General features: G+C 45.8%; 2 non-coding genes and 1 pseudogene across 2 annotated transcripts; 1 reads left to right on the forward strand and 2 right to left on the reverse strand.

Moving 5' to 3' along the window:
* Positions 1–7,047: 7,047 nt before the first annotated feature.
* LOC137310781 (zinc finger protein 16-like) overlaps positions 7,048–26,000 on the reverse strand; it is a 28,149-nt pseudogene continuing 9,196 nt past the window's right edge.
* trnas-cga (transfer RNA serine (anticodon CGA)) lies at positions 12,407–12,488 on the forward strand. Its single transcript has one exon. It is a non-coding gene; the product is annotated as a tRNA-Ser (tRNA).
* On the reverse strand, positions 13,389–13,462 carry trnat-agu (transfer RNA threonine (anticodon AGU)). Its single transcript has one exon. It is a non-coding gene; the product is annotated as a tRNA-Thr (tRNA).

Consider the following 26,000-nt stretch of genomic DNA (forward strand, 5'->3'; position numbering starts at 1 on the left):
TGTCTGTGTCTCTGTGCTCTGTGGGTGATAATGTACCTCCTGTGTGTGAGAAGGAGCTGGCTGCACTCCTCCTTGTGCCTCGGGTGGAGGAAACATCACATTCATTCTGGATCATTCAAGGATTCGTCTGTGGAAAGAAAATTATCTCTCGTTACTCAAGAACATGTGAGGTAGTTATCAGTTTAATATCTGTTAATAATCATTTTGAATATCCACAAATGAAAACCAGTGATACAAACAGTGTCAGTGTCTGACTCCACTGCAGCACTCAGCTTCTGCACACCAGGTGTGTTGGGCTGTTTTACAACAATTTAGTGACATCCAGACACAACCCAACCCCTGCACTGATCCATGAATGGGACAACCCGATGGGGCAGGGACCTTTGTCCAGGTCAGGTTTCTAATCCCCTCTCCCATGGGACTAACCGTTCAACCGAAACATAACAGCCGCTGTTTAAATTGTGTCCTTCACACTTCTCACCTGATGCCTGCAATAGATGCTCTTTGTATAACTCCCCACATCCTTACTGTCCGGCTCTGTTTCCACTCTTCACTGTCCAATAACAATAAACAGGGTGAGACTGGAACTAAACCAGGACCATTCACTCCTGGTTTGGGGAGAGAAAGCAGCAATGGTTTTAATAGCAGGTTCTTCCCATTCTCTCTCCCTTCCCCTGGACACACCCTGTCCACACACAGCCCGAGAATGACCTCTCCCTTCCCCCCCTCTCACTCCATGTTCCGGGACCAGTTCCTGATCCACTCCGCCTCTTACAAACAGCCCCCGGACTCCCCCTGCCCTTCCCCCGGACTCTATGCGGATCTCTGAGCCCATCTGCGGACACGGTCCCGGAGCGATGAGCTGCTGTAACGAGGCTGCTCTTTGCTCCCTTCCCCCGGGGGCCGTGATCTCTCCATTCCCGCCTGTCTGAGCAAAGGAAGTGGGTCTGGGGGAAAGGTCAGAGGGAATGGGCTCCACAGGCAGTGCAGGAACAGGCACCAGAATGGGAAACAGATGGGATTCCACCAGTGCCTAACGCTGGAATCCAGACTGACTTTACAATCTCCAACTATTAAACTCGAGGTTTCCATCCCTGCTGTTTCTCTCGGGCTCTTTTGATGGGAAAGAGTCTTTCAGAGATAAAGTGAGCGGCTGTGGAATGAGCCAATGGGTTCTGTTCATTCTTGGCTCCCTTCCTGATAAAGTAACGTTTGACTCCGAAACTGGAGGGAGGATTCCTCAAACCAATCCTGGAGAAACGGGGGAGGAAAGTGGGAGTCGGTGTATTTGCTGGGACCGTGTAGGATTAATATCAGGCAGCAACAGTCCCAGTTTATTTCAATCGGAGTGAAACTCTCGGTCACTGAGAGTAATACAGAACGGCCCTGAGCTGCAAGATTGCAGAGGGGACAACATGCAAGAGAGGGTTAAATGTGTGACACTGTCCCTGAGAGTGGGATTAATAATGTGTCTGTCTCTGAAATAATATCAGTGAGAGATGAGACTGCATCTTCTGTCACTCCATCTTGGAATAGAAATTGGAAAGGAATATTTTCCAATTTGTTACTGGGTGAAAACAGGACATTACAGGTCAGTTTCTCTCTCTCTTTTGAACAGCTCATGAAGGTGGGATACTGTTCCTGAGCGAAAGACAGACACACTGATAGGAAGCGTAAGGCTGATACTGTGCCTGTCTCTCTCTCGCGCTGTACATGAAGGTGGGATACTATTTCCTGAGTGTGAAACGGACATACTGATGGGAAGTGTGAGACTGAGACTGTTTCTGTGTGCGTGTCTCTGTCTGTCTGTTTATCTGTCTGTCTGTCTTTCTCTCTCTCTAGGGCTGTAAATGGAAGTGGGATACTGTGACTGAGCGTAAAATGGACACCCTGTTGGAAGGTAAAGATTGATTCTGTGTCTGTGAACAGACCTCCGGTGCAGTTGGTGAGACGGTCACTGTCCCTTCTATTATGTCTGAGCCGGTCTGACGGGGCATTTATCAGTCTCCAGTCCTGTAAGTAAAGGAGGAGAGAAACAGCCTGTAACTGTCTGACACTGGACTGTCTGTGAGAGTTGAATTTATTCAGTAACGAGCCGTCTCTGGGTGTTGAGAATGGGACGGATAGGACACCAGTTAATATTGTCTGTCAGTCAGTTTAGGAGGACAGAGAAGGCCCGCATCATCCCCAGACACCTGCAGCTGGCCATCCGCAACGACGAGGAGCTCAACAAGCTGCTGGGACGGGTGACCATCGCTCAGGGCGGGGTGCTGCCTAATATCCAGGCCGTGCTGCTGCCGAAGAAAACCAGCAATGTGAGCTCCAAGAGCAAGTAAAGCGGCCAAGATTTAATCTGATAACCCAAAGGCTCTTTTCAGAGCCACCCACTGTATCTCTGAAAGGGCTGGTTACTGTCTGAAGCGAGTCAGAGCTTAATTTAATAATAAAACCATTCGTTAGAAACTAACGATATCTTGTTAAATACAAATTATCTCGCTTCCGGACAGTAGATGTCAACAATCTCCAATAGGTTGAATTTTGCAGATTGTATCGGAAATGAGACACAAAATAATCAGTTCATTAAACTGGGCGGGTGGGATCCAGAAATACCAGGTGAGTTTGATCATCGGCAACAAGAGGCACTGGATTGTGTTCCGGCCATTATTGTAAGTGTTATTTACAGTCTCATCCTCCCACAACACTAACTCGGTCTGACTTCCATTCCCCAGGTTTGTCCGCCAGAAGGTGACGGATGTGTTGATTCTTGTGTCAGCGATTGGTGAATCAGTGAATGACATTTGTCTGTTATTGGCTGTGAGTGAGGGATTTATTCTGTCAATCGAGCCAAGCTGCCCATATATTGGAAACGGGAACTTGCATCTCTTGGACTTTGCCAAGTTCACGAGCCTCTCCCTGTCCATATGTCCGAGTTAGATTGACACTGGGGGTGGAGACACCTGATGTGAAAGAGTAGGATCGAAATCAGACCTTTCTGGACCTGTTTCCAGAACTTTCCGTGTCTAAACGTGGCACTGGATGTGATGATGGGACTCAGTCTGCGCAGTATGAGTGGAATTCACCTCCCTCCAATCCTGGGTGTGATGTGTGGAAATTAAACTGTGTCCGTTTCAAATTCCTGCTCTTGGTGAGTCTGGAATTGTCCCCCTTGTCTGTCTGGGTCTGGTCTTTGTGGATATTTAACTGTTACTGTACCTGCCCGAAACCTCACAGATCAGCTCGACTCCGAACTCTCTCTGGTGTTATAACGGCCTATGATATGGATAGTTTATAAATACCAGTCGTGCCCCGCCTGCCATCCGCTCCCTCCCTTCATGAACTTCCCGTTTAAGTACATTTTTCATCGACACTGTCCCACCATTTCAACCCAGGAGATCAGAGCTCTTTCCACCGCCCATTTGGTGGCTCTGAAAAGAGCCTTTGTTGCTCTCGGTGCTGAAGCCGGGTCGGGTTGAGGCGCGCTCCCCGCGGATGCGGCGGGCCAGCTGGGTGTCTTTGGGCATGATGGTGACTCGCTTGGCGTGGATGGTGCACAGGTTGGTGTCCTCAAACAGCCCCACCAGATAAGCCTCGCTGGCCTCCTGCAGGGCCATGACGGCCGAGCTCTGGAAGCGCAGGTCTGTCTTGAAGACCTGAGCGATCTCTCGCACCAGGCGCTGGAAGGGCAGTTTACGGATCAGCAGCTCGGTGGATTTCTGGGAGCGGCGGATCTCCCTCAGAGCCACAGTGCCGGCTCTGGAGCGATGAGGCTTCTTCACTCCGCCCGTGGCTGGAGCGCTCTTCCGGGCCGCTTTGGTGGCCAACTGTTTGCGAGGAGCTTTCCCTCCGGTCGATTTACGCGCTGTCTGCTTGGTCCTGGCCATTTTCTGAACAGATCTCAACACAACCTGAGACACAGAGACTGTTAATAGGAAGGGCGCGCTCTGGGGCCGCCTTTTAAAGTGTCTGTGAGGGACCAGCCCTGGCCTGTGAATGGCTGCAGTCTCACCCCCAGTCAGGGAGGGACCAGTCCGGGAATTTGATGGGCAGGTTTGAACCGAGCTCTGACAGTCAGACCGACCCGGCGGGAGGTTTTGGGCCCCAATTGGCTGAGCTGAAATTAATCTTCAATTTCAAAAAGCCCGCCAATTTCAGAGCATCAAAAAACAGTTTGAAGAAAATCTCATTTCCCTCCAGCAATTTAAGAATCTCTCTCTTTATAATCTCCATTATTTCCCACTCCTCAGCTCAGATCTCAGGCTGTTTCACATTCCGCTTCATTCTCTGATCTGTCTGTAAAGTCCAGCTTCAATTTCAAAAATCCCGCCAGTTCCGGCCCGCTGAACCGCTCCTCAAACAGAAACTTCACATCGAACTGATCATTGAATGAGGGCAGGAAATAAAGAGCGAGCAGAGAGGACACAGCGGGAGAGGGAGTGAGGAGGGATTTGACTCTGAGCGGAGGATGTAATGTCTGGGGAAAGATTCTGTATCCCCGCCTGTTCATTTATACCGTGAAACCGGGAATTCCGCTCCTTCTCTCGGGATGGCCGAGAACCCCGGCCGTTGTTCCTGATCTCCCTGTACCGAGTGTTGGGGAAACTCCCCATACTAATTAAATATCGGAAACTGCTTCCCCACTCCCAGATCTTTCCTCTCCCCGTTCCCAGGTCAGTGCTCTCTCTGTGAGGCGGTGGGCGGCTCAGAAAGGGTCGAGTTGTTCAGCCGCCGAATCCATAGAGAGTGCGGCCCTGCCGTTTCAGAGCGTACACCACATCCATGGCAGTGACCGTCTTGCGCTTGGCGTGTTCAGTGTAGGTGAACGCGTCCCTGATCACATTCTCCAGGAAAACCTTCAGCACCCCGCGGGTTTCCTCGTAGATCAGACCCGAGATCCGCTTGACACCGCCACGGCGAGCCAGGCGGCGGATGGCAGGTTTGGTGATCCCCTGGATGTTATCACGGAGCACGTTCCGGTGCCGCTTGGCTCCACCTTTGCCCAGTACTTTGCCTCCTTTATCTCGGCCAGACATGATGATTCTTCACTCAGATTGCTGCTGAATGAATAACGAACTTATGCTGGTTCCCTTTTTATGCAGCCTGACCCGACCTGTCTGTAACAGACAGAGAGGGGAGGAGAGGGGAGGGAGATATTGAACAGAGAGGGGAGGAGAGAGAGTGAGATATTAAACAGAGAGTGGAGGAGAGAGAGTGAGATATTGAACAGAGAGGGGAGGAGAGAGAGTGAGATATTAAACAGAGAGTGGAGGAGAGAGAGTGAGATATTAAACAGAGAGTGGAGGAGAGACAGTGAGATATTAAACAGAGAGGGGAGGAGAGAGAGTGAGATATTAAACAGAGAGGGGAGGAGAGCGAGTGAGATATTAAACAGGGAGGGGAGGAGACAGAGTGAGATATTAAACAGAGAAGGGAGGAGAGAGAGTGAGATATTAAACAGAGAGGGGAGGAGAGAGAGAGAGATATTAAACAGAGAGGGGAGGAGAGAGAGTGAGATATTAAACAGAGAGGGGAGGAGACAGAGTGAGATATTAAACAGAGAGGGGAGGAGACAGAGTGAGATATTAAACAGAGAAGGGAGGAGAGAGAGTGAGATATTGAACAGAGAGGGGAGGAGAGAGAGTGAGATATTAAACAGGGAGGGGAGGAGAGAGAGTGAGATATTAAACAGAGAGGGGAGGAGAGAGAGTGAGATATTAAACATAGAGGGGAGGAGAGAGAGTGAGATATTAAACAGAGAAGGGAGGAGAGAGAGTGAGATATTGAACAGAGAGGGGAGGAGAGAGAGTGAGATATTAAACAGAGAGGGGAGGAGAGAGAGTGAGATATTAAACAGAGAAGGGAGGAGAGAGAGTGAGATATTAAACAGGGAGGGGAGGAGAGAGAGTGAGATATTAAACAGAGAGGGGAGGAGAGAGAGTGAGATATTAAACAGAGAGGGGAGGAGAGAGAGTGAGATATTAAACAGAGAGGGGAGGAGAGAGAGTGAGATATTAAACAGAGAGGGGAGGAGAGAGAGTGAGATATTAAACAGAGAGGGGAGGAGAGAGAGTGAGATATTAAACAGAGAGGGGAGGAGAGAGAGTGAGATATTAAACAGAGAGGGGAGGAGAGAGAGTGAGATATTAAACAGGGAGGGGAGGAGAGAGAGTGAGATATTAAACAGAGAGGGGAGGAGAGAGAGTGAGATATTAAACAGGGAGGGGAAGAGAGAGAGTGAGATATTAAACAGAGAGGGGAGGAGAGAGTCAGAGTGATGGACAGAGAGGGGAGGAGAGAGTCAGAGTGATGGACAGAGAGGGGAGGAGAGAGTCAGAGTGACGGACAGAGCGGAGAGCGGCCTCTGATCTTCCAGCTCCACCTCCAGCTTTCTCCTCCCGCCCATTTCAAACCGTTTCTCGATAATTGAACCGAAACACAGCGCTCCGCACAAACCCTTACAGACTCGGGCTTCATATTCAAGGATTCCCAGAAACACGGAGCCTTTAAATAAGCCCCGTTACAATTAACAGTCAGTAATATTCCTGCCTAAATACAGTCCCTTCTGTAACAAGTCCACCCGCCTCCTCCGATTTCAGTCCCAGACCCGATTCTATCTCCCCACATCCCCTCCCAGACGGGTTCAGCAGTTTACAAACACTTTATTCCCGCTGATTTGAAGAATCTCATGTGTTGGGGTTTGAATTGTGATTGCGGCGGATCTCCGCCAGTTTTACCCTGTCACCGACTCTCGCCCTGAATCTGTGAAAACAATGAACTGGGACTGGAGCCGAACACCCGCCAGTTCCAGTGAGGCCCGGCCCGGACATCCCATTCTCTCCATTTTATTCCAGAGTGGGAGTGGGGGCTGGGGGAGCGAATGTCAGCGAGTCTCCAGGACCCTGGGTTTATTGGAAATGATTTGTATCTGAAACCTGAGCCCGGCCCCGGGACAGGAATCATCTGATTCCGGGATCAGCTCTTTTCGGAGAGACCTGGGTGGCTCTGAGAAGAGCCGTTGGCTTCAGATGGTCACAAGTTGCACTTGATTTTTCACTTCTTTTTGCCCGCTGCTTTCTTGGGCTTTGCTGACCTCGGCTTGGGCTTGGCCCTCGGTTTTTCTCCCTTCTTCGCCTTCACCGGCTTGGGGGTCTTGGGCTTCTTCGCCGCCGCTTTCTTCTTAATTGGGGATTTCGCCGCCTTTTTCTTGGCGGCTGGTTTCTTTCCGGGAGATTTCTTGGCCGCTGCTTTCTTTGCCGTTAATTTCTTGGCTGCTGTTTTCGTTGCCGCCGGTTTCTTTCCGGGAGATTTCTTGGTTCCTTGTTTCTTCACCTTCTTTCCCACTTTTCCCTGGGTTTCCTTCTTAGCGACTCTGAAGGAGCCCGAGGCGCCCGTGCCCTTGATCTGCACCAGGGAGCCTTTTTCCACATTTCTCTTGATACTTAATTTGATCTGGCACCGGAGCTTCTCCACATCCAGGCCTTTGGTCGCCAGAACCTTCTTTATCGCGGCCAGGGAGATCCCCTTGCGATCCTTGCAATCCGCCACAATCTTGAGGATCTGTTCGCTCAATTTGGGACCGGGCTGTCCTGGGTCGGTGAACCGCCTTCTTCATCTTCGGAGCATTGGTTTGAGCGGCGGCGGGAGGAGCCGTTTCGGCGGCTGCAGTATCTGTCATCTCCGGGACTCTGTGGAAAATCTCTCTGACAGTCAGAGCTGGGTCAGAAATGAAACGAGAGGCGGCGGCACAGAGCAACTTAAAGGCACAGAGCGGACTGGGCGGAACACCCTGCTGTCAGCTCCCGGCCCCTCCAGCCTCTCTGTGTTTCTCTCTCCTCTTAATCTCCCCGATTCCAATTCAAATCGGGCACTCCAGATTCCCAGACTAGCCCCTTCCCATCTCTAACACCGGAATGTTTGCTGTCGAAAAACTTTCACCGGAATTAAAAGCACCAGTTTCGATTTTAACCCGTTTCATTGCTGCACTGATCGCGCTCTCTCACCCGATCGCTGACATGATCTCCGTTTTTCGGCTGAAATCTTCAATTTTACGAAAACTCTACCTTAAATTTCCATTTCGGAGCTCGGCAGGGGAGGAGGGCGATCCTTTGACAGGGATTTTTTATTATTTTACTCAAAAGGGACTTGGAAATCCGGCGATGAGACCGGCCACACAAACACAGTGACATTAATCTAACCCGCCCGCCCCTTTAACACACTCTCTCTGACCCAATCTTCACATCTTCACATTCACAGGACAAACTGCTCGCCAGATTGACAATTCCCGGGACAGGCTTTCCTCCCCGCTCGGCCTGTGCTGCGGATTCTCGGGGGTTAGTTGTAGTTTCCCCGCTCAGTAACTGTTAAACACTCAGAGGCCGGCGCTCCCCAGATTCAGGGGCAGGAGTCAATCACAGCTGTGACTGTGATAATCCACATCTGGTTTTACATGATTATATTGTTCGCACACTGAAATATGTTCGGTTAAGACGATATTACAAATTATCCGCTCTGGGCTCCTCCATTCTCTCTGTGTTTCTCTCTCCTCCTAAACTGACTGACAGACAATATTAACTGGTGTCCTATCCGTCCCATTCTCAACACCCAGAGACGGCTCGTTACTGAATAAATTCAACTCTCACAGACAGTCCAGTGTCAGACAGTTACAGGCTGTTTCTCTCCTCCTTTGCATACTGGACTGGAGACTGATAAATGCACCGTTAATCCGTCTCATACATAATAGAAGGGACAGTGACCGTCTCACCAACTGCACCGGAGGTCTGTTCACAGACACAGAATCAGTCTTTACCTTCCAACAGGGTGTCCATATTACGCTCAGTAACAGTATCCCGCTTTCATTTACAGTGCTAGAGAGAGAGAAAGACAGACAGACAGATAAACAGACAGACAGAGGCACGCACACAGAAACAGTATCAGTCTCACACTTCCCATCAGTATGTCCGTTTCACACTCAACAAATAGTATCCCACCTTCATGTACAGCGCCAGAGAGAGATCCAGACAGGCACAGTATCCGCCTTACGCTTCCTATCAGTGTGTCTGTCTCAAGCTCAATAACAGTAAAGAGAGAGAGAGAAACTGACCTGTAATGTCCCGTTTACACAGAGTAACAAATTGGAAAATATTCCATTCCAATTTCTATTCCAAGGTGGAGTGACAGAAGATGCAGTCTCATCTCTCACTGATATTATTTCAGAGACAGACACATTATTAATCCCACTCTCAGGGACAGTGTCACACATTTAACCCTCTCTTGCATGTTGTCCCCTCTGCAATCTTGCAGCTCAGGGCCGTTCTGTGTTACTCTCAGTGACCGAGAGTTTCACTCCGATTGAAATAAACTGGGACTGTTGCTGCCTGATATTAATCCTACACGGTCCCAGCAAATACACCGACTCCCACTTTCCTCCCCCGTTTCTCCAGGATTGGTTTGAGGAATCCTCCCTCCAGTTTCGGAGTCAAACGTTACTTTATCAGTAAGGGAGCCAAGAATGAACAGAACCCATTGGCTCATTCCACAGCCGCTCACTTTATCTCTGAAAGACTCTTTCCCATCAAAAGCCCCCGAGAGAAACAGCAGGGATGGAAACCTCGAGTTTAATAGTTGGAGATTGTAAAGTCAGTCTGGATTCCAGCGTTAGGCACTGGTGGAATCCCATCTGTTTCCCATTCTGGTGCCTGTTCCTGCACTGCCTGTGGAGCCCATTCCCTCTGACCTTTCCCCCAGACCCACTTCCTTTGCTCAGACAGGCGGGAATGGAGAGATCACGGCCCCCGGGGGAAGGGAGCAAAGAGCAGCCTCGTTACAGCAGCTCATCGCTCCGGGACCGTGTCCGCAGATGGGCTCAGAGATCGGCATTGAGTCTGGGGGAAGGGCAGGGGGAGTCCGGGGGCTGTTTGTAAGAGGCGGAGTGGATCAGGAACTGGTCCCGGAACATGGAGTGAGAGGGGGGGAAGGGAGAGGAAATTCTCGGGCTGTGTGTGGACAGGGTGTGTCCAGGGGAAGGGAGAGAGAATGGGAAGAACCTGCTATTAAAACCATTGCTGCTTTCTCTCCCCAAACCAGGAGTGAATGGTCCTGGTTTAGTTCCAGTCTCACCCTGTTTATTGTTATTGGACAGTGAAGAGTGGAAACAGAGCCGGAAAGTAAGGATGTGGGGAGTTATACAAAGAGCATCTATTGCAGGCACCAGGTGAGAAGTGTGAAGGACACAATTTAAACAGCGGCTGTTTATTTTCGGTTGAACGGTTAGTCCCATGGGAGAGGGGATGAGAAACCTGACCTGGACAAAGGTCCCTGCCCCATCGGGTAGTCCCATTCATGGATCAGTGCAGGGGTTGGGTTGTGTCTGGATGTCACTAAATTGTTGTAAAACAGCCCAACACACCTGGTGTGCAGAAGCTGAGTGCTGCAGTGGAGTCAGACACTGACACTGTTTGTATCACTGGTTTTCATTTGTGGATATTCAAAATGATCATTAGCAGAGATATTAAACTGATCACTTTTCCATTTTCAACCTCACCTGTTCTTGAGTTACAAGAGATCATTTTCTTTCCACAGGCGAATCCTTGAATGATCCAGAATGAATGTGATGTTTCCTCCACCCGAGGCACAAGGAGGAGTGCAGCCAGCTCCTTCTCACACACAGGAGGTACATTATCACCCACAGAGCACAGAGACACAGACAGGTCATCAGTTCCACAGTCTCAGACAGCAGAAGTAGTCAGTCCCACACTGATCCCAAGTTCCAGAGACACACTTTCAATCCAACATTCAAACAGAGCGGGTGAGGCAGACACTGTTCCATTTGCCCCCAACTCAGTCCCGCTGACAGGTCGATACAAAAATCCCAGTCCAAAATCACACTCTCAGATTGAAAGGCACTGTGTCAATCTCACAATAGGGCAACATAGCTACGAATTAAATACCAGAGAGAAATCACACATGGTACCCGATTGAAAGGGACAGAATGAATCCCAATAATGTACCCGAGATTCCAATTCAATACTATCCCAGAACTCTCTCACACATGACTTTAATACATGAAATATCCATTCGAAAAGTGAACCATTTGCTACAAATTGCAAACAAATCCAAACCTCACGTACAGTATCGATTGAGAAATACTGAAAGATAGTAAAGCTGAGAAACAAATTAGATACCAGTTCAGAATGCACTCGTAGAATGAAATTTAAAGATAGAGTATCAATTCTATTAGTGCAGACTGAGATACACATTATATACCAGTCCAAAAATCTCATACAATATTAGACTGAAAGATACAGTATCAATTCCATTTCTACAGACTGATCTACACATTACAAACCAATTCTAAAATGTTCCCTTATCCGTTTGAAAGATTCATTATCATCCACAATCGTACTCACAGAGATGCAGATTTAATAGTCGTCCAAAAAGCACACACATTATCTGATTCAAACCTCCAACATTAAATCCTAAAGTTTGTCCATATTTACAAATTAAATAAGGAGTAAAACTCTTCAAACATTAAGATATTAAAGCTAAAGTATTGAACACAATAATGTAATCTGAGAGAATAATTACGTACAGATACAGAATGAAACTCACATTCAGATACAGTACCAGAGACACACAGACACAGAATGAATCCAACACTCACAGATACAGAAGGAATCCCAAACTCACATACAGTACTAGAGACTGACAGACACAGAGTTAATCCCACACTCTCATCAAGTACCAGGGACTGATAGGTACAGTATGAATCCCACACTAACATGCAGTATGAGTAACTGCATATTTAGGATGAATTCAACTCCCACATACAGTACTGGGGACTGTATATAAGGAATGATTCCCACACTCACATGGAGAAACAGAGACTGACAGATACCGAAAGAATCCCACACTAACACACAGTATGAGAGACTGCATATAAAGAATGAATCACAAACTCTCACACACACTGCTGACAAGATAGAGAATCAATCCCAAGTTCACACACAGTATCAGTGAGTGACAGATACAGAATGAATCCCACACTAACATACAGTACCAGAGACTGACAGATACAGAATGAATCCCACACTCACACACAGTACCAGAGACTGAGAGATACAGAATGAATCCCACTAAACTATCAGGGAATAAGCACAGACCAGGCATCAGGGCCTTTACCCAGTAAACTATCAGAGAGTCAGCACAGACCGGGGATCAGGGCCTTTACCCAGTAAACTATCAGGGAATCAGCACAGACCGGGGATCAGGGCCTTTACCCATTAAACTATCAGAGAATCAGCACAGACCAGGGATCAGGGCCTTTCACCTGTCTGAGAGAACATTGTATCACAGATCGCTTGTGATAAACCTACACATTCTGATTTACAGCCGTGCATAACAGATGTTTGTAGCTGCGATGGCCGAGTGGTTAAGGCGTTGGACTCGAAATCCCCTGGGGATTTCCTGCGTACGTTCGAATCCTGTTCGCAGCGCAACTTCTTAAAGTTATGTTTACTGCTCAAATAACGATGAACTGGAGTTGACGAACCGCATTCCCTCTCTCAGAGAGACTCTCCAGCACGGCTCATGCTTTTAATTCGGAGCCCAATGGTCTCTTGCAAAATTGCAAGACACGTGAAGGAATCTCTCCCAAGCTCCATCTTAAATTCTGCCCGTTCGCAGAACTTGACATTGATCCTATTTCTTCCTATACTTTGATCCCACCTTGTCTCTGTCTCTTGACTCTCCGTGTTTTTCCCTCATGGACTTCTCAGGCTTCGTTGAACGGCCACGGATGATCGAACCTGGAACACCGGCAGTGAAGGGTAAAGATGGAAAGACTGAGACGGGGGGAGTGGCGAGAGGGTGGATTTGGAATTCCTGAGCGACCGCACTGCGCATTTTCCAGATCTGCTTGGAGCACCAATCCCTTCAATTCATCACTTACAGGGACAATTCGATTCGCGGTTTCTTTTCCCTGAGCTTGGCGAGATCTTAAAAATTGAAAGCGTTCAATGAAAGTGCAGGTCATTGAGGTGCCTTTGAAGTCCTGATTGTTTGAACTGAATTTCTTTCAAAAGCGCTTGAGATTCAGGTGGAGTGATTTGGGGACTCCTTTTCCCTCTTCGCAAAACTTTGAACTGCAGATCAAGATCCAAAGTCCAGGGCTAAATTAGGGTTTCTCCAGGGTATGAAACATCGAATCAAGAATTATACCCCGACCTCAACGAGCCCAGAAACAAGAACGTGTCACGGACACATTCCATGAGAGGGCTGTCTGTTTGATGAAAAGGCATTTTTGAAAAGACCTCCTGATCAGTTCCGTGTTGGATCCTGAACAAAACACAGCACTGTGTGCTTCTCAAATTCACGAAACACCACGAATTACACAAAGGCACCGATGGGAGTTGAACCCAGGATCTCCTGTTTACTAGACAGGTGCTTTAACCAACTAAGCCACGGTGCCAATTCATGGTACTGTTTCCCACCTCCTCTCATTAATATCTATCAGCTACACGTCACATTCTGTTGTGGGTTCAGACTGTTTTATCTTTGTCCATTTCGCTTGCCCGTTTCCCTGTGAATCCCGATACTGACTGCGTTTCAAGCTGTGTTTATCTTTCTGTGTCCATCAGTGCTTTGATACACGAATGAATATGTGTGCTTGTGTTTGTTTGTTACTTTAAATAAATTAGGGATGGACAATTCTCGCTCTGACACTGAAGAACTAATTGAACAAATTTCACAGTGAAGTGTTGTTTATTGTGGTGCTGAAACTAAAAAAAATCGTAAAAGGTGCAAAGAGGGAAAACGAGAAAAACTTGTGAGTGAAATTAAGGACAACTTTCAAGGTTTTTACACGTATATTAAGAGAAAGAAGGGTGACTAAGAGTAATGTGGGCCCCTTAAAGACAGATGGAGGTGATATTGTAATTGAAAATCAGGAAATGGCAGACTTGCAAAATACTCACAGAAAAGCATGAGGATAATAAACCAGAGATACGAGGAAAACTGAAAATAAATCAAGGGGATTCAGTGTAAGTAAAATAATGGTAATGGAGAAAATAATTAGACTAAAGATAGACAAATATCCAGGACCTGATGTTTACCATCCCAGGGGACGAAGGGGAATAGGTGAGGAAATTGTACATGCTTTAGTCATGATCGTTCAAAACTCTCTTGATTCAGGAATTGTTCCATGGATTGAAAAAATTCAAATGTCATTCCATTATATAGGAAGGGTAGGAGAGATAAAACAGGAAATTATAGACCTATTGGTCTGACGTCTGTTGTGGGGAAGTTACCAGAATCTGTTATTAGGGAAAGAATTACTGAGCAGTTGGATAAACATGAATTGATCAGAGAGAGCCAGCATGGATTTGTAAAGTGTAAGTCTAACGAAAATAGTTGAACTTTTTAAAGATGTAACTAACGTGGTAAATGATGGAGTGTCTATGGGGGTTATGTGCATATTGACTTCCAGAGGCATTCGTTAAGGTTTAACATCAGAGACTGTTCTCATTTCTGTTGACATGTGGAATTCAAAGCAACCCATTGACATGGGGAGGGAGTTGGTTTGGAGGTAGGAGACAGAGAGTAGGGTTAATGGGTATGTACTCAAATTGACAGGATTTGATTAGTGGTGTCCCCCAGGGATCTGTATAAATGAGGCAGATAAAGGAATAGAGAGCGGTATATCCAGGTTTGTTGACGACACCAAGTTAGGAGGCACAGTGAGTAGTGTAGATGGGAGCATAAATTTGTAAAAGGAAATTGATAGATTCAGTGAGTTGGTAAAACTGTGTCAGATGGAGCTTACATAGAATTACATAGAATGTACATCACAGAAACAGGCAATTCGGCCCAACTAGACTATACCGGTGTTTATGCTGCAGACGAGCCTCCTCCAACCCCTCTTCATCGAACTCGATGAGCAAACACGAATATTCCTTTCTCCTCCATGTGTTTATCTCACTTCACCGTAAATGCATCCATGATATTCGTCTTAACTACTCCTTGTGGGAGCGAGCTGCACATTCTAACGACTCTCTGGATAAATATGTTTCTCTTGAATGCCAGATTGGATTTATTGATGACTATTATATTCATGGCCCTAAGTTCTCACATCCCCACTCCCAAAAGTACAAACACCTTATCTACATCTGACCGATCAAACCCTTGCATAATCTTAAAGTCCTGTATCAGGTCACCCTCAGCCTTCTCTTTTCGATACAAAAGAGCCCCAGACTGTTCAAAGTTTCAATCTGGGGAAGTGTGAGGCCATCCACTTTGGCCCGAAGCAAGATAAATCAGAGTATTTTCGAAATGGTGAGAAGCCAGGAACTGTGGGTGAGCAGAGATACTTCGGGAAATCAGGAAGAGTTGGCAGACAGGTGCAAAAAATAATTAAAATGGCTAATGGAATGTCGGCCTTTATCTCAAGGGAACTGGAATTCAAAAGGGTGGAAGTTATGTTAGAATTCTATAAACTCTGCTAAGGCCACATTTAGAGTACGGCATTCAGTCCTGGGCACCAGACCTCAGGATGGATATATTGGCCTTGCAGGAGGTGCAGCGCAGAAAGACCAGAATGATACCGGGGCTAAAATGTTTAAATTATGAGGGCAAGTTGCGTGGACAAGGTTTGTATTTCCTCGTGTATAGAGGATTAAGTGGTGATGTAATTCAGGTGTTGAAGGTGATTCAATGATCCAATGGTGGGTGTGTGAGTTGGTGCTGAATCGGTCCCCTTCAGTGAAGAGAGGGTCAGCGGGCGCCTGACAGACACGGCTCGGAACGGGACTCGCTTCTCTCCGGCGGCAGCGGCTGGTTTAGAGAGATCTCTCTGTCTGCTGCTGTTACTCCGCCTCCCGCACTCTGGGAGAACCGCGGAGGTCGGTCCTCATTTTTCTCTTATGGATCCGGCTCCATCCGTTTACTGTTGACGGGAGTGCGTCTGATACCAAGTCAGTCAGAAGCGGGTGCAAATCACAACATAGGCACAGGCCCAAGGACTGGGGACTGGTTTGATATTGGGTCCTTTTTAAGGGATAGGCTGTAGAATGTTTGTATAATAATAATGATCAGAATTAACTTTGATACAATGAAGTTTTTTTCAGTTATTTCCCATTTCCACCCTCACCAGTTTTATACAGTAACAGGTAACAATGTTTGAGGGATGTGATGTCCAGTGTTGGTGGAATCAGTGTAATTTAACTTGATACATTGAAGAATCTCTTGTCTATCCCAGGCTCTGACCTTAGGTTTAGACCCTCACCTGGTTTAAAATCGGTCACTCACTGATATAAATAAACCAGGAACAATCCCGAAACCTCAGCGGGGATATTTGTTCCGATACTGAGTGACCGGCTCGTTGGACCTGCTCATTTCGTGAACTCGCTGGTGTCTCAGCACGTGTGATGACTGAGTGAATCCCTTCCCACGCACGGAGCAGGTGAACAGTCTCTTAACCAATGGACATGCGTTGATGTGTCAGCAGTTCATTTCTGCTTTTAAGCTCTTCTCACAGTCACTGCATTAAAAGGTGACTCAATAGTGTGAACAAGTTAATGTTTCAGAAGGTGGGATGATCGAGTGAATCTCTTCCCACACACGGAGCAGGTGAAAAGTCTCTCCCCAGTGTGAGTGCGTCGATGTCTCAGCAGTTCGTTTCTGATTTTAAATCTCTTCCCACAGTCAGAACATTTAAAGGTCACTCAGTGTGAACTCGCTGGTGTTTCAGCAGGGTGGATGACCAAGCGAATCCCTTCCCACACACGGAGCAGGTGAACGGCCCCTCCCCAGTGTGAGTGCGTTGGTGTGTCAGCAGATTAAATTTGCTTTTAAACCTCTTCTCACAGTCAGAACATTTAAAAGATCTCTCATCAGTGTGAAGTCGCTGGTGTCTCAGCAGGTTGGATGACTGAGTGAATCCCTTCCCACACACGGAGCAGGTGAACGGCCTCTCCCCAGTGTGAACTCGCTGGTGTTTCAGCAGGCTCGATGAATCAGCGAATCCCTTCCCACACACGGAGCAGGTGAACGGCCTCTCCGCAGTGTGAACTCGCTGGTGTGACAGAAAGTGTGATGACTGAGTGAATCCATTCCCACACACGGAGCAGGTGAACGGCCTCTCCCCAGTGTGAATGCGTTGGTGTTTCAGCAGTTCAATTTTGCTTTTAAAGCTCTTCTCATAGTCAGAACATTTAAAAGGTCTCTCATCAGTGTGAACTCGCTGGTGTGTCAGCAGGTTGGATGACTGAGTGAATCCCTTCCCACACATGGAGCAGGAGAACGGCCTCTCCCCATTGTGAACTCGCTGGTGTGTCAGCAAGGTGGATGAATGAGCGAATCCCTTCCCACACACTGAGCAAGTGAACGGCCTCTTCCCAGTGTGAACTCGCTGGTGTGACAGAAAGTGTGATGACCGAGCGAATCCCTTCCCACACACGGAGCAGGTGAACGGCCTCTCCCCATTGTGAACTCGCTGGTGTGTCAGCAGGTTGGATGACTGAGTGAATCCCTTCCCACACACGGAGCAGGTGAACGGCCTCTCCCCAGTGTGACTGCGTCGATGAGTTTCCAGCTCTGAAGGGTAACTGAATCCCTTCCCACAGTCCCCACATTTCCACGGTTTCTCCGTGGTCCGTGTGTCCGTGTGTCTCTCCAGGTTGGACGATCAGTTGAAGCCTCGTCCACACACAGAACACGTGTACGGTTTCTCCCCGCTGTGAATGGTGCGATGTTTTTTCTGGCTGTGTAACTGGTGAAAGCTCTTTCCACAGTCAGTGCACTGGAACACTCTCACTCGGGTGTGTGTGTCTCGGTGCTTTTCCACTCACACTGATGTTTGAAATCTTCTCCCACAGATAGAACAGACAAACATTTCTCGTTCCACATTCAAAGGCCGACGATATTCAGGTCCTGATGAATCGAGTGACTCTGTCAGATCTTGACGTGATCTTTGGTTTGAATTTCCCTCTGTAAATCCTCCCCTGTAAAAGGAGTTTATAAAAGTTATCACTGGAAGTACAGGATGGAAATTCAGATCAGATAACTCTACTTTCCATGGAACATTATTTCCTCTCTCATTCCTCAAAGCTGAAAATCCCCTGTCCCACACACTCTCCCTCCTCCCTGTGCTGAAATCCAAACCCATCGCATCATCTTTCAGTGGCCCGAAACCGTGAGTGAAAGGGTGAGAGAGTGTGAGAGAGTGAGTGTGAGAGAGAGTGTGAGAGAGAGACAGTGTGAGAGAGAGAGAGAGTGAGTACAGCAGTGGGCTCAGTGTGGAGAATGAAGTGGGGCAGGTGGAGCATATTTCATTGGGGCAGCAGTGATCATAATTTCATTCGGTTTAGAACAGTTATGGAAAAGGACAGGGGACAGTCAAATGTGAAAATTCTTAACTGGATGAGGGCTAATTTCATGAGTTAAAAAGGGATCTTGTCCAGGTGGATTGGATTCAAAAATTGGCAGGCAGAACAGTAATTGAACAGTGGGAGGCCTTCAAGGAGGAGTTGGTTTGGGTACAGAGTGGACAGATTCCCACGAGGAGGAAAGGAACGGCATCCAAAGCGAGAGCTCCCTGGATGACTGAAGATATAGAGATCACCATTTCTCCTTCATTTGCAGACTCTCCCTGACCGATCACCATTCCTCCTTCATTTAGAGACGCTCCCTGACCGATCACCATTTCTCCTTCATTTGCAGACGCTCCCTGACCGATCACCATTTCTCCTTCATTTACAGACGCTCCCTGACGATCACCATTTCTCCTTCATTTACAGACGCTCCCTGATTCGATGAGTCACGAGGTTTAACGCTGACACTGCGCATGCTCGGAGGCCGCGGGCCGTGTGTTGAGTTTCGGGTCTGATCTAAACCGGAGCCCCCGGAGTGTAGAGAGAGAGAGGAGAATGTTCACTGTTTGATATTCGGGCCCGGGGCCGCACTCGGGGTTTGTGAAGCCCCCGCCCCCTCCCCCGGGGTTTATTAACCCGCTCCCCCCGCCCATCTCTCACCTGTTGCCGACACGATCTCGGCCTCACTCCCCGCCCGCCGCGCATGCTCAGCTCACACTGCCCGGGTGATTGACGGGAGCTCCGGACCAACAGGAAGAGCGGAGAGGGGCTGGAGGACCGAGCGGGCGGTTGGTCCTCCAACCAATAGGAGTGGGGGAGGGGCGGGACTTGCGGCACCGAGTGGGCGGGGCTGAGCCCGGATCTCCCTCATTGGCTGAAACTCTGCATCAATTTTAAACCTGATTGATGTCAAACTCGAGGGAAAAAACTGGACTTTAATAAAGGACAAAGAGGAGGGAATATTGGAGGGAATAACACAGTGTAGGGATAAAATGGATTAATTCAGGACAGACAGCAGGGATTATTGGAGGGAATAACACAGTGTAGGGATAAAATGGATTAATTCAGGACAGACAGCAGGGAATATTGGAGGGAATAACACAGTGTAGGGATAAAATGGATTAATTCAGGACAGACAGCAGGGAATATTGGAGGGAATAACACAGTGTAGGGATAAAATGGATTAATTCAGGACAGACAGCAGGGAATATTGGAGGGAATAACACAGTGTAGGGATAAAATGGATTAATTCAGGACAGACAGCAGGGAATATTGGAGGAAATAACACAGTGTAGGGATAAAATGGATTAATTCAGGACAGACAGCAGGGAATATTGGAGGGAATAACACAGTGTAGGGATAAAATGGATTAATTCAGGACAGACAGCAGGGAATATTGGAGGAAATAACACAGTGTAGGGATAAAATGGATTAATTCAGGACAGACAGCAGGGAATATTGGAGGGAATAACACAGTGTAGGGATAAAATGGATTAATTCAGGACAGACAGCAGGGATTATTGGAGGAAATAACACAGTGTAGGGATAAAATGGATTAATTCAGGACAGACAGCAGGGAATATTGGAGGGAATAACACAGTGTAGGGATAAAATGGATTAATTCAGGACAGACAGCAGGGATTATTGGAGGGAATAACACAGTGTAGGGATAAAATGGATTAATTCAGGACAGACAGCAGGGAATATTGGAGGGAATAACACAGTGTAGGGATAAAATGGATTAATTCAGGACAGACAGCAGGGATTATTGGAGGGAATAACACAGTGTAGGGATAAAATGGATTAATTCAGGACAGACAGCAGGGAATATTGGAGGAAATAACACAGTGTAGGGATAAAATGGATTAATTCAGGACAGACAGCAGGGAATATTGGAGGGAATAACACAGTGTAGGGATAAAATGGATTAATTCAGGACAGACAGCAGGGAATATTGGAGGAAATATCACAGTGTAGGGATAAAATGGATTAATTCAGGACAGACAGCAGGGAATATTGGAGGGAATAACACAGTGTAGGGATAAAATGGATTAATTCAGGACAGACAGCAGGGATTATTGGAGGAAATAACACAGTGTAGGGATAAAATGGATTAATTCAGGACAGACAGCAGGGAATATTGGAGGGAATAACACAGTGTAGGGATAAAATGGATTAATTCAGGACAGACAGCAGGGAATATTGGAGGAAATAACACAGTGTAGGGATAAAATGGATTAATTCAGGACAGACAGCAGGGATTATTGGAGGGAATAACACAGTGTAGGGATAAAATGGATTAATTCAGGACAGACAGCAGGGATTATTGGAGGGAATAACACAGTGTAGGGATAAAATGGATTAATTCAGGACAGACAGCAGGGAATATTGGAGGGAATAACACAGTGTAGGGATAAAATGGATTAATTCAGGACAGACAGCAGGGAATATTGGAGGAAATAACACAGTGTAGGGATAAAATGGATTAATTCAGGACAGACAGCAGGGATTATTGGAGGGAATAACACAGTGTGGGGATAAAATGGATTAATTCAGGACAGACAGCAGGGATTATTGGAGGGAATAACACAGTGTAGGGATAAAATGGATTAATTCAGGACAGACAGCAGGGATTATTGGAGGGAATAACACAGTGTAGGGATAAAATGGATTAATTCAGGACAGACAGCAGGGAATATTGGAGGGAATAACACAGTGTAGGGATAAAATGGATTAATTCAGGACAGACAGCAGGGATTATTGGAGGGAATAACACAGTGTAGGGATAAAATGGATTAATTCAGGACAGACAGCAGGGATTATTGGAGGGAATAACACAGTGTAGGGATAAAATGGATTAATTCAGGACAGACAGCAGGGAATATTGGAGGAAATAACACAGTGTGGGGATAAAATGGATTAATTCAGGACAGACAGCAGGGATTATTGGAGGAAATAACACAGTGTTGGGATAAAATGGATTAATTCAGGACAGACAGCAGGGAATATTGGGGGGAATAACACAGTGTAGGGATAAAATGGATTAATTCAGGACAGACAGCAGGGATTATTGGAGGGAATAACACAGTGTAGGGATAAAATGGATTAATTCAGGACAGACAGCAGGGATTATTGGAGGGAATAACACAGTGTAGGGATAAAATGGATTAATTCAGGACAGACAGCAGGGATTATTGGAGGGAATAACACAGTGTAGGGATAAAATGGATTAATTCAGGACAGACAGCAGGGATTATTGGAGGGAATAACACAGTGTAGGGATAAAATGGATTAATTCAGGACAGACAGCAGGGATTATTGGAGGAAATAACACAGTGTAGGATAAAATGGATTAATTCAGGACAGACAGCAGGGATTATTGGAGGAAATAACACAGTGTAGGGATAAAATGGATTAATTCAGGACAGACAGCAGGGATTATTGGAGGAAATAACACAGTGTGGGGATAAAATGGATTAATTCAGGACAGACAGCAAGGATTATTGGAGGGAATAACACAGTGTAGGGATAAAATGGATTAATTCAGGACAGACAGCAGGGATTATTGGAGGAAATAACACAGTGTAGGGATAAAATGGATTAATTCAGGACAGACAGCAGGGATTATTGGTGGAAATAACACAGTGTAGGGATAAAATGGATTAATTCAGGACAGACAGCAGGGAATATTGGAGGGAATAACACAGTGTAGGGATAAAATGGATTAATTCAGGACAGACAGCAGGGATTATTGGTGGAAATAACACAGTGTAGGGATAAAATGGATTAATTCAGGACAGACAGCAGGGAATATTGGAGGGAATAACACAGTGTAGGGATAAAATGGATTAATTCAGGACAGACAGCAGGGATTATTGGAGGAAATAACACAGTGTAGGGATAAAATGGATTAATTCAGGACAGACAGCAGGGATTATTGGAGGAAATAACACAGTGTGGGATAAAATGGATTAATTCAGGACAGACAGCAGGGATTATTGGAGGGAATAACACAGTGTAGGGATAAAATGGATTAATTCAGGACAGACAGCAGGGAATATTGGAGGAAATAACACAGTGTGGGATAAAATGGATTAATTCAGGACAGACAGCAGGGATTATTGGAGGAAATAACACAGTGTAGGGATAAAATGGATTAATTCAGGACAGACAGCAGGGATTATTGGAGGAAATAACACAGTGTAGGGATAAAATGGATTAATTCAGGACAGACAGCAGGGATTATTGGAGGAAATAACACAGTGTAGGGATAAAATGGATTAATTCAGGACAGACAGCAGGGATTATTGGAGGAAATAACACAGTGTAGGATAAAATGGATTAATTCAGGACAGACAGCAGGGATTATTGGAGGAAATAACACAGTGTAGGGATAAAATGGATTAATTCAGGACAGACAGCAGGGATTATTGGAGGAAATAACACAGTGTAGGGATAAAATGGATTAATTCAGGACAGACAGCAGGGATTATTGGAGGAAATAACACAGTGTAGGATAAAATGGATTAATTCAGGACAGACAGCAGGGATTATTGGAGGAAATAACACAGTGTAGGGATAAAATGGATTAATTCAGGACAGACAGCAGGGATTATTGGAGGAAATAACACAGTGTGGGGATAAAATGGATTAATTCAGGACAGACAGCAGGGAATATTGGAGGAAATAACACAGTGTAGGGATAAAATGGATTAATTCAGGACAGACAGCAGGGAATGTTGGAGGGAATAACACAGTGTAGGGATAAAATGGATTAATTCAGGACAGACAGCAGGGAATATTGGAGGAAATAACACAGTGTAGGGATAAAATGGATTAATTCAGGACAGACAGCAGGGATTATTGGAGGGAATAACACAGTGTAGGGATAAAATGGATTAATTCAGGACAGACAGGAGGGATTATTGGAGGAAATAACACAGTGTAGGGATAAAATGGATTAATTCAGGACAGACAGCAGGGATTATTGGAGGAAATAACACAGTGTCGGGATAAAATGGATTAATTCAGGACAGACAGCAGGGATTATTGGAGGAAATAACACAGTGTAGGGATAAAATGGATTAATTCAGGACAGACAGCAGGGAATATTGGAGGAAATAACACAGTTTAGGGATAAAATGGATTAATTCAGGACAGACAGGAGGGATTATTGGAGGAAATAACACAGTGTAGGGATAAAATGGATTAATTCAGGACAGAGAGCAGGGAATATTGGAGGAAATAGCACAGTGTAGGGATAAAATGGATTAATTCAGGACAGAGAGCAGGGAATATTGGAGGAAATAACACAGTGTAGGGATAAAATGGATTAATTCAGGACAGACAGCAGGGAATATTGGAGGAAATAGCACAGTGTAGGGATAAAATGGATTAATTCAGGACAGACAGCAGGGATTATTGGAGGAAATAACACAGTGCAGGAATAAAATGGATTAATTCAGGACAGACAGCAGGGATTATTGGAGGAAATAACACAGTGTAGGGATAAAATGGATAATTCAGGACAGACAGCAGGGATTATTGGAGGAAATAACACAGTGTGGGGATAAAATGGATTAATTCAGGACAGACAGCAGGGATTATTGGAGGGAATAACACAGTGTAGGGATAAAATGGATTAATTCAGGACAGACAGCAGGGATTATTGGAGGAAATAACACAGTGTGGGGATAAAATGGATTAATTCAGGACAGACAGCAGGGATTATTGGAGGAAATAACACAGTGTAGGGATAAAATGGATAATTCAGGACAGACAGCAGGGATTATTGGAGGAAATAACACAGTGTAGGGATAAAATGGATTAATTCAGGACAGACAGCAGGGAATATTGGAGGAAATAACACAGTGTAGGGATAAAATGGATAATTCAGGACAGACAGCAGGGATTATTGGAGGAAATAACACAGTGTAGGGATAAAATGGATTAATTCAGGACAGACAGCAGGGATTATTGGAGGGAATAACACAGTGTAGGGATAAAATGGATAATTCAGGACAGACAGCAGGGATTATTGGAGGAAATAACACAGTGTAGGGATAAAATGGATTAATTCAGGACAGACAGCAGGGAATATTGGAGGAAATAACACAGTGTAGGGATAAAATGGATTAATTCAGGACAGACAGCAGGGAATATTGGAGGAAATAACACAGTGTCGGGATAAAATGGATAATTCAGGACAGACAGCAGGGATTATTGGAGGAAATAACACAGTGTAGGGATAAAATGGATAATTCAGGACAGACAGCAGGGATTATTGGAGGAAATAACACAGTGTAGGGATAAAATGGATAATTCAGGACAGACAGCAGGGATTATTGGAGGAAATAACACAGTGTAGGGATAAAATGGATTAATTCAGGACAGACAGCAGGGAATATTGGAGGAAATAACACAGTGTAGGGATAAAATGGATTAATTCAGGACAGACAGCAGGGAATATTGGAGGAAATAACACAGTGTCGGGATAAAATGGATAATTCAGGACAGACAGCAGGGATTATTGGAGGAAATAACACAGTGTAGGGATAAAATGGATAATTCAGGACAGACAGCAGGGATTATTGGAGGAAATAACACAGTGTAGGGATAAAATGGATTAATTCAGGACAGACAGCAGGGAATATTGGAGGGAATAACACAGTGTAGGGATAAAATGGATTAATTCAGGACAGACAGCAGGGAATATTGGAGGGAATAACACAGTGTAGGGATAAAATGGATTAATTCAGGACAGACAGCAGTGATTATTGGAGGGAATAACACAGTGTGGGGATAAAATGGATTAATTCAGGACAGACAGCAGGGAATATTGGAGGAAATAACACAGTGTAGGGATAAAATGGATTAATTCAGGACAGACAGCAGGGATTATTGGAGGGAATAACACAGTGTAGGGATAAAATGGATTAATTCAGGACAGACAGCAGGGAATATTGGAGGGAATAACACAGTGTAGGGATAAAATGGATTAATTCAGGACAGACAGCAGGGAATATTGGAGGGAATAACACAGTGTAGGGATAAAATGGATTAATTCAGGACAGACAGCAGGGAATATTGGAGGGAATAACACAGTGTAGGGATAAAATGGATTAATTCAGGACAGACAGCAGGGAATATTGGAGGGAATAACACAGTGTAGGGATAAAATGGATTAATTCAGGACAGACAGCAGGGAATATTGGAGGGAATAACACAGTGTAGGGATAAAATGGATTAATTCAGGACAGACAGCAGGGAATATTGGAGGAAATAACACAGTGTAGGGATAAAATGGATTAATTCAGGACAGACAGCAGGGAATATTGGAGGGAATAACACAGTGTAGGGATAAAATGGATTAATTCAGGACAGACAGCAGGGAATATTGGAGGGAATAACACAGTGTAGGGATAAAATGGATTAATTCAGGACAGACAGCAGGGATTATTGGAGGAAATAACACAGTGTGGGGATAAAATGGATTAATTCAGGACAGACAGCAGGGATTATTGGAGGAAATAACACAGTGTGGGGATAAAATGGATTAATTCAGGACAGACAGCAGGGATTATTGGAGGGAATAACACAGTGTAGGGATAAAATGGATTAATTCAGGACAGACAGCAGGGA

Source organism: Heptranchias perlo, unplaced genomic scaffold, assembly GCF_035084215.1.
Source record: "Heptranchias perlo isolate sHepPer1 unplaced genomic scaffold, sHepPer1.hap1 HAP1_SCAFFOLD_275, whole genome shotgun sequence".
Taxonomy (NCBI): Eukaryota; Metazoa; Chordata; class Chondrichthyes; order Hexanchiformes; family Hexanchidae; genus Heptranchias; species Heptranchias perlo.